The sequence below is a fragment of the Podarcis liolepis genome, assembly GCF_965112155.1.
Source record: "Podarcis liolepis genome assembly, chromosome: 17".
NCBI lineage: Eukaryota > Metazoa > Chordata > Lepidosauria > Squamata > Lacertidae > Podarcis > Podarcis liolepis.
Genome location: NC_139571.1, coordinates 34,240,045 through 34,248,992, shown reverse-complemented (window position 1 = coordinate 34,248,992; position 8,948 = coordinate 34,240,045). Strand labels below are relative to the sequence as shown.

Below are 8,948 nucleotides of genomic sequence, written 5' to 3'. Positions count from 1 at the left end.
CCCCCCCATTTCCCCACCTCCCCAACAAACCCTCCCTCCCTCCCTCCCCCCTACGACTTCCATCAGCTCCTCTCTTTGATTTCTCAACCAATGTTAACTTCTGCATATTATAAAGCCATGACGTCTTAGGCCACTTAACATCTCTTAGATTATGGGTGTCTTCACATCACTGCCTTAGAGCCCAATTGAGTTTTTTCTCTCTCCCCCCCCCACCTCCCCCAGTGCATTTCACAGCACATTCCCCCCACAGCTGTTCACATCAACAGGACTTTATTAATGTCAGATATGTTTCTGTTTGTATATGCACGGGGGGGGGGGCATTGACAGGGCCAGGGATGTCTTTATCCTATGAAGTGGTCTTCACACTTTGCTAGGGGCTAATTAGGAATGGCTTAATGACTCCCAACTTGTATGAAGCTGGTTTGAGAAACAAGATATGAAGCAGCTGTGAAGGTAAAGGGACCCCTGACTGTTAGGTCCAGTCGCGGACGACTCTGGGGTTGTGGCGCTCATCTCGTTTTACTGGCCGAGGGAGCCGGTGTACAGCTTCCGGGTCATGTGGCCAGCATGACTAAGCCGCTTCTGGCGAACCAGAGCAGCGCACGGAAACGCCGTTTACCTTCCTGCCGGAGCGGTACCTATTTATCTACTTGCACTTGGTGCTTTCGAAATGCTAGGTTGGCAGGAGCTGGGACCGAGTAACAGGAGCTCACCCCGTCGCAGAGATTTGAACTGCCAACCTTCTGATCGGCAAGCCGTAGGCTCTGTGGTTTAACTCACAGCGCCACCCGCATTAGTAGCAGTAGTTCATAACAAAGTATTGCATACGTATGCCTTTTGGATAACGTATTTGTGGGAACATGGGTTAAAAGCCTAGCACTGGAAATGCAGTACTGTAGTTGCACAGTAAAAAGGAGTGTGAACACAGCCAAAATTACCCAGCGGGTAGGTGAAATATAGCAAAATGGAGCCAGTATAGTATAGTGCTTTGTGTGACAGACTAGGACCTGGGAGACGAAGGTTCAAATCCCCTCTCAGCCATGAAGCTTTCTGGGTGACCTTGGGCCAGTCACTGCCTCTTAGCCTAACCTACCTCACAGTGCTGTTGTGGGGATTAAATGAGGCAGAGAAATGTATGCCACCTTGAGCTCTGTGTGGTGAAGAAGGTGGGTTAGAGAAATGTAATAAATAATAATAATAATAATAATAATAATAATAATAATAATAATAATGTGGGATAGTTTGCAGTTGCCCTGTCCCGAGATCCTCGAAGGAAGACTGAAAAACCAATGTGATGAAGAATCTGTAGATAAAACAGAAACCTTCTACCTGGGGAAAAAAACTGACAACCGTCTTCCTCAACAAAGCTGTGTCGAGAAAAGCAGAGACTGAGGTGACCCCCCCCTCCCTCTACCCATTGGCAGACTGCGTTCAGCTGCCTTCTCCCTCCACCCCTCCAGGCGGCTTGGCTGCCAGTCTAAGATGCGAGCCAAGTTTGGAAACAGGCAGAGACAAGGTCATCTCAGACATCTGGCTCCTAATGTCTTATCATCTCTGCTGGAAGGAGGCAGCCAGAGGAGGTCTCTCACCCCAAAACTCGGTGGAATTCACTTCCAAGCAAATGTATGCAGGGGATCGGATTGCGATGGATATTCCTTTTTTAAAAAAATTGTTACAGGAAACCATAACCTTGGTACTGAGGGGTGTGGGCACAAGCCGGATCGTGCCTGGCGACCACCAGTGGGACACTGGCCAATGTCTAGTAAGGCTACTGGTTTTCTTCTAGATAGGCTGGGCAGATCTCAGCCTGCCAGTCCAGGCAGGTACTTTCGAAGCAAGGGAAAGGATGCTTCACAAACACACACACAAACACACAATTCTTGGCTTACAGATCAAGTGTGGTTAGTGTGCTCCTGCAGTGGCAACTTGAATAAAATATTGGGGGACGGCAGGTAAGCCCTGCATAATCAATCACAAGACATGGTGCTCACACACCATTTGAATGGCAATGCCATCAACTGGGGGGGGGCAGCCCCCTCAAATATATTATGGGAGGGGAGCCGAAGGGTCCTTGGCCCTCTAAGAGTTGTCTCCTATGGTGTGCTGGACCTGAAACCTCCACTCAGCCACAGAACTTCCTTTGGGCATAGCTGTCAACCGTCCCTTATTTGGCGGGAAACTCCCTTATCCCAGCGCCGTGTCCCGCTGCTGTCCCAGATTGATGATGTCCCTTAAATTTTCCGGGTTTCATGCTTGCCCGGCTCGGGAGGGCCGGGGTCCTCTGCCTCGAGAGAGCGCGCGCACGAGCTGCCGCATCTCCGTCTCTTCCTTTTCCCCCTCAGGGGCACATCGTGAGGAGACGGGTGGCGGCGGGCAGCAGTGGCGTAGCGTGGGTTGTCAGCACCCGGGGCAAGGCAAGTAATTTGCGCCCCCTAACCCGTGGTAGCCAGGTAGGGGCAGAGAGCTGCGAGTGCAAGCGCGCCCCCCATGTTGCGCCCGGTGCGGCCGGCCCCCCCTGCACCCCCCACGCTACGCCACTGGCGGGCAGGCAGGCAGCCCCTCTCTTGCCAGACTTCCGCCGTGCTGCCAGGGGAAGCCGGAGGCAGTGGCGGCGGCTGAGGAGGCGGCCTGAGGGAGGAGGAAGAGGAGGGGATGGGGAGGGACGCAGAAGGGCAGCACTTCAGTGGCCGTGGCGGTGGCGCAACCGCCTCATGCCGGGCTGGCGGGTGGCGTGGGAAAGAGTCTCTCTCCCTCCCTCTTGGGTGGGGAAATCCCTTATTTTGGCTGCTGATCCCTTATTTTCGAGGCCGCTGGTCCCTTATTTTCAAATCTGTAAGTTGACAGCTATGCCTTTGGGTGACTTTGGGCTGGCCAGGGACCTACCTCACAGGGTTGTCGTGAGGAGAGCAAGGGAGAGGAGGGGAAGCAGCGCACTCTTTGGAGGAAAGCAGCGAAACGCATATTAACGGGACGACTACTAGATCCGGAAAATGCGCACACTGCCTCTTCTTGGAGCGCGCCCTGGGGGGAGAAGAAAACCAGTCTTATACAACTGGCCTGATTAAATGATAGCCATGATCTTCTCCATCATTTGGAGGGGGCGTTTCTAATTCGAGTTGCCTCTGTGGGTCGCAAACCCAGCCCCCTTCCACACACCCCCTTCCTGGCGACGGTGCCTGTGTATGTTGTGCGTCCTGACTTCAGGCTGCTGCGCGCCTCGCAGCGGGTCGGTGCCAGCCTCTCTCCCCACCGCCCTCCTCCCCAGGCAGGTGGAGCAGCAGCAGCAGCAGCGGAAGGGGAGGAGAAGAGGACACTGCAACCTACTTGAATAATTGATAGGCTGGGCTGCCGAGCGGGGAGCCAGCAAACGCGGAGGAGCAGCCGGACGCCGGGCTCCCTGCGCCGCCGCCGGAGCTGCCACCCTCGCCCCCCGCCAGGCCGGAGATGCCAGCGCTGCGCGCAGGTAGGGGGGCTCGGCGCGCCTCTCTCCCGCCGGGCTAATTAGGGAGGGAGATGCGGGCAGTGGCCCCCGGTGGAGGCGGCGCCTTTGGAGACTAAGTCGGGCACGTTCCTGGAGAGCTCCCGGAGCTTAATGGAGCCTCCATCTCCCAGGGCAGTGTACCCTTGAATGCTAGTTGGCCGGCACCCCGGTTGCGCGAGCAGCTGTTTGGGTGCTGGGAAACTGTAGGGGGCTGCCAAACTCGGCTGACCTCTGAGCTGCCCTGGGAAACATCCCCCCCCCCCCCAGCAAAGGCAGAAGGATGGGTGGTAAGAGGACTGGTGGATCCTGGTAAGGAGGCTCACAGCCCAGTAGGGTAGGCACCTTCTCTTCCCCGACTCATTCCTCCTTTTAGAGCATTACAGGCAGAAGTGCAGCAGGGGCAGCGGCTTCCTACTGTTGGGAGCCTGTGCTGTTTGAAAGCTGCACCAGTTGTATTGCCGTCTGCCACAACCCTCTTAACAGGCATAAAGTGAGGGAGAGTAGTGCAGGCAAATTTCTGGTACTGGACGTGTCGGCTGAGGGAAGGTGGGAGGTAGATGTCCACATAACCGGAGTAGTTAGGCTAGGACTCAGCCGGTTTGAGCACCAGCACCCGTCTTCAGCGGTATGGCTCATCAATGCTGGATATGGGAGAATTTTTTTTATTTTTAAGTGCCTTTCTGAGCATGTGTAGAGTGCCTTTCTCTCATTACTGAGTAGCCCCCAAATATATAGGGCTGGTTGGGTGGGGGGCCTGAAGGTCAGAGGTCATGACTTCCATGAAAAAATGGAGCCCCTGGCATATTTCTTCCTGCAAATAGGCACCACTGAGCACACGTAGGCTGCAGGCATACCTGGCACTTGGCAAGACCTGTTTCACTTCTGCCTGTGCCGGAGAGCTGGCTACGCTGAGGTAGAGGTTGCATCTTTGTGGCTCCCTTAATACTGGCGGCGATTCGCAAGAGGCTCTTTGTATATCTGTGCATCTGATAGTGGATATCATCTGTTTAGTATGTGCAATTCGGATCTGCTTCTATTTCCAAACGTTAAAAAGAAACAACAGAATCTGCACTTCCGTGGCGCTGGCTGGCGTTTAGCTGCTGCTGTGTGCCATTGTGTTTGCATGTGAGAGAGGCTGTATTCCACAGAGGGGTAGCCATGCTAGTCTGTTGCAGCAAGGACAACAAAAGAATGCCGTGGCATCTTAAAGACCCAACAGATTTATGGTGGCACAAGCTTTTCTGGATGAGAGCCCTCTTCATCAGCTGCATGGTATTGCTATTTCAGTTGGCAGATAATATACATGGGCACAGAGGGGATTCCTACCCTCCCCCCCCCAGTCTCTTATGTCTCTCATCAGACTTGCAGGTCTTTAATGTGACTCATTTCATTGATGGATGGTGCAGAGGATCAGTCCATGAAATTTGTCTAGACTTCTAGACTGGGAAGTAGGAGGAAAAAGCATGCTCAGTTGTCTTTTTAAAGTTTATTTGCTTTCTGCTGTTCGATTCAGAAACAAATTAAAAATTGCAGCTGGGAAAAAGATACGAGAACAAGTCATCCAAAAACTAATCCTGGAGAAATACGTGACATTTTGCAGCTGACAAGTTTTTTAAAAAACACACTACTTTTTTCTTGTTTGTTTGTTTGTCAAAAAAGCACCACCTTTCAGCAGAGGTAGGAAACCCTATTCAGTTTCAGAGATAACACAGCAAAACATGTGGAGGAGAATATCTTCCTCTTTACGGCACAGAACGGTGTCTCAAATTGAAAGGAACGTTGCGATAATGTCCATCAAGTACAGCAGAGGGCAGCTGTTGGAACCTTAGCAATGCAAAAGCAGATCTCAGTTTGGAACGACAACAAAACGTAGACCCGTCCCAGTTAAATAATGTTCAAGGCTGTGCTAAAATTGTATTAATTCATAACCAGGGTGCTTCTTTAAGAATGACTACTGAACAAAAAATTCTCTCTGCTGTTAAATTCCAGTTTAGCAGCTGGCAGCTTGGATTCAGGCAAGTAATTTTAAAGAAGGAAATAGGGTTGCTTGGGAGTAAATCCCATTTAATTAAACTGGACTTGCTTCTAAGTAGATACATACTCTGGGTCTGCTTTTTCCTCCTTGTTCAAGGCAATCTATCCTCAACTGCGCTGGGGGGGGGGGGGAATTCCAGAAGAGAGGGTGGCTGCTGAAGACCACCTCAGGGTCTGCTCCAGCTCCACTTACTTCTCCTGGGCCACCTACCATCAGTCAACCTGTGGGAAGGATCCTAAATATGCTAAAACTGTTTACTGTGTTTTAAAAATACCGTATGTAATTGTAAGCCACCTTGAATGGATTTATATCCTGAAGGGCAGCATATAAACAGACATAACGATAAACAAACAAACAAAGCAGTTATATAGAATTGCACTGTAAAGTGGTTTTCTGGGCTCAATAGGACAATTAGGGGAGTTGGGTTGCAACTGATCTTGGAAGGCTCCCAAGGACAAGCTGCAATTTGACATACATTATAGTTGACAAGACACTGATATATTTTCATCTCGGCTGAAGATGAGTTGGTGCACCACTGTGAGAGCAGAATGCAGGACTAGTTATGGGCCTTTAATTGATCCAAGAGGACTCTTGCTATGTTCTTATTTCCAGTTTCAGTTCGCCACAACACTCTCAAGATGGATCTTGGGGTTTTGTTTTGGAAATGTTTCAGATCTGAGGGTCTACAAATGCCCCCAGACTACTGCCCCATGGAAGGTGTGCAGGAATACTTGCTTGCCTCTGTGGATACTCTAAAAATTATGAACCACATATATGGATTTATCCATTTTCATCTGAGCTAGATCCAGTTGTGTTTTCTAGTTATCCAACTAGGGAACAGGATTTCCAAATATTGATGAGTTATGGCTTGCTTAATTTTATGAGTCAGTGTGCTTAACTTTGAGCCCCAAAGCATCAGACCCTCCAAGTGTCCTGTTTTCAAGTGACGTCCCTGATTTAGAGAAGCCATTCCAGTTTATTATAATAATAATACTTTATTATTTATACCCTGCCCATCTGGCTGGGTTTCCCCAGCCACTCTGGGTGACTCCCAACATAATATTATTATTAATAATAAAGTGATAAAAAACCAAACATTAAAAACTTCCAGGCCTTCAGATGCCTTCTAAAAGTCAGATAGTTGTTTATTTGCTTGACATCTGATGGAAGGGCAGGCACCACTATCAAGAAGGCCCTCTTACTGATTTGATCCCGGAATGTCCCACTTTTCCTTAGGATGTCGCTATTTTCATTGGAGAAATGTTGGAGGGTGTGAAACATTATTTACTTATTATATTTTGCCTTTCCACCAAATAGTGCTCAAGATGCCTAGGAGCAATATAAATATTCACCTTAGTTTTGCCATAGTTTACGTTAAGATCATTTTTTTTACAGCAATATCCACCTCAGATGGTTAACCGTTGTTATAGCCTACTCTTGCATAGATGAGAGAGAAGGGACTGCATTGGTTTCTCTAACCATCCGTTGGAGCAGCCTTTCTCAACCTGTGGGTCCCCAGATGTTGTTGGACTACAACTCCCATCACCCCAGAGCTCAGGGATGATGGGAGCTGTAGTCCAACAACATCTGGGGACCCACAGGTTGAGAACTGCTGTGTTGGAGGAAGGAGAGAGCTTGTTATCGCCAAGTGCACCTGTAGTTTCATTTATAGAAAAGGTTAAAAGAAATCGAGCGAGACTGCATTCTTGTTTTACTTCCCAAGTGATTGGCATATTATTTGCTAATAGCCCAGAGGCTGCTGTCTGAATATAGAACCTTTTTTTTAACAGTTGGCTATCTAGACTGGTTCAGAAAAGGCTTCCCTCAACTTTTCCTGAACCATTGTATCAAAAGCAGCCTTTAAAAATCCTCAAAAGCAGCATACTGTGTAAGGCTGCCTTCTTAATATGAAGTGCATTTATTTATTCAAGGTATAATAAGTCCAACATAATTGTTCGAAGTAGAATACACTAATCTGAAGCTAGAAGACATTAGGGTTGTATCCAACAAGGTAATCCAACTTGTGCAAGGGCTTTTGCTTGCACAATCGGACTTCCTTTCCTCTGCTTCTTTCGCCCCATCCAATCTGTTCCAGTGGTTCCCTCACCCTCTGGGACGCAGGGAGAGAGGAGCTCACGGATAGGAATTGCCATTGTGAAGGTGGAAGTCCTTGCACTAATGGAATTACCAGGTTGGCTAAAACAAGAGATGTCAAACAATTATGTTAGAAATGGGAGTGGAAATTGCCACCATTTGCATATTCATCAGGAATGGAAATTATTCAAGCAAATACAAGAGGTACTTGCTATTGTTGGTTTTGAGTCCACAAACGTTACAGAAATCACTGTGTTATTTTCTGCATTGTGTTTGACGCTTCCCTTCCATTGCAATACACTGAAGTTAATTATGTACCTAATTAATCAAGCAAGAAGAATAATGTAGGCTTTACTGGAAGCTGAAATGTAGCAGAACGGGAACAGCGCTGATTGAGATGAAAACAGGACGGCCTGGAAATTACTGCCTCCTCACATCCCTCGATACAACCCTGTATCGGTCTGAGTCTTTTGACAATTTCAACAACTGATGTTTGGCTTAGAATTTTGCTGTTATGTCAGTCAAGCTAATAGGTCTATAATTAGAGAGCATAATACAATTATAATAACCATTGTTGTTTCCAGGAAAAAAAGGGGAGAGGGAGATTACAGAGCATTCTATTTGTTTAACAATAAAATTAACACAAAAAGGGTCCTGACACAAAACAACGGCACTTGAGCCAGCTTTGTAGTGCTTTTGAGGGTTTCCACGGGACTCTTATTTTCCCTTTTCCTACCCTCTTGAAATTTTCCTCTGCTGTCCTGTGAGCTAAGGGGAACCCGGAGTGGAGAAGATTTCTTAAAGACTTGATGGAGTGCATCCCTGGGGCAGCTGCGTGCTCTTCTTTCTATCTGATCTGATTGTTGGATCTACCAAATATTAGAAGTTTTTGAACTGACACCTTCAGAATTCAGTGGCTTGGCTGTGCCCAACCATCAGTTATTTTCTAAGATTCGCGCAATCTACTTGAAGTTCTTTTTTTGCTTTTTAGAAGATCCTTCTCCCTGCCATTACCCAAGTGAGAGTTGCATTGTATTCCCAGTCTTCAGCAGATTCCACTCCCCCCCTAGTTTACGGAAGCCAAGCAAGCAGCAATGCTTGGAGGAGCGCTCCCACTGAGTTTGGCAAGAGCTGGAGTGTTCCTGCATGCTGGTGGCCGATGGGCTCCCTCCTGCCCTGGGGAAAACGGATCAGCAACGCTTGGAGGAGCACCCTGACTCCAGCTGAGTCCAGTGAGAAACCAGGGTTTGGTGGTGGTGGAAGTGGGGCACAGTGGACGGAGCCAGGAGGCAGCAATTCCTGAATTCCTGTTTCGCCTCAGGTGGCAAAATAGTATGG

The 8,948-nt window shown here is 48.6% G+C and overlaps 1 protein-coding gene across 3 annotated transcripts in view; it reads left to right on the top strand.

Moving 5' to 3' along the window:
* The first annotated feature begins 3,183 nt into the window (after window positions 1-3,183).
* LOC310696204 (rap1 GTPase-activating protein 1-like) overlaps window positions 3,184-8,948 on the top strand; it is a 49,942-nt gene continuing 44,177 nt past the window's right edge. The window contains exon 1 of one of the 3 annotated variants that reach the window (XR_014520480.1): window positions 3,184-3,463. The gene's annotated coding sequence lies outside the window, so the exon portion shown is untranslated. The remainder of the gene's footprint in view (window positions 3,464-8,948) is intronic. The other 2 variants (XM_083481416.1, XM_083481415.1) reach the window with 2 other exon arrangements.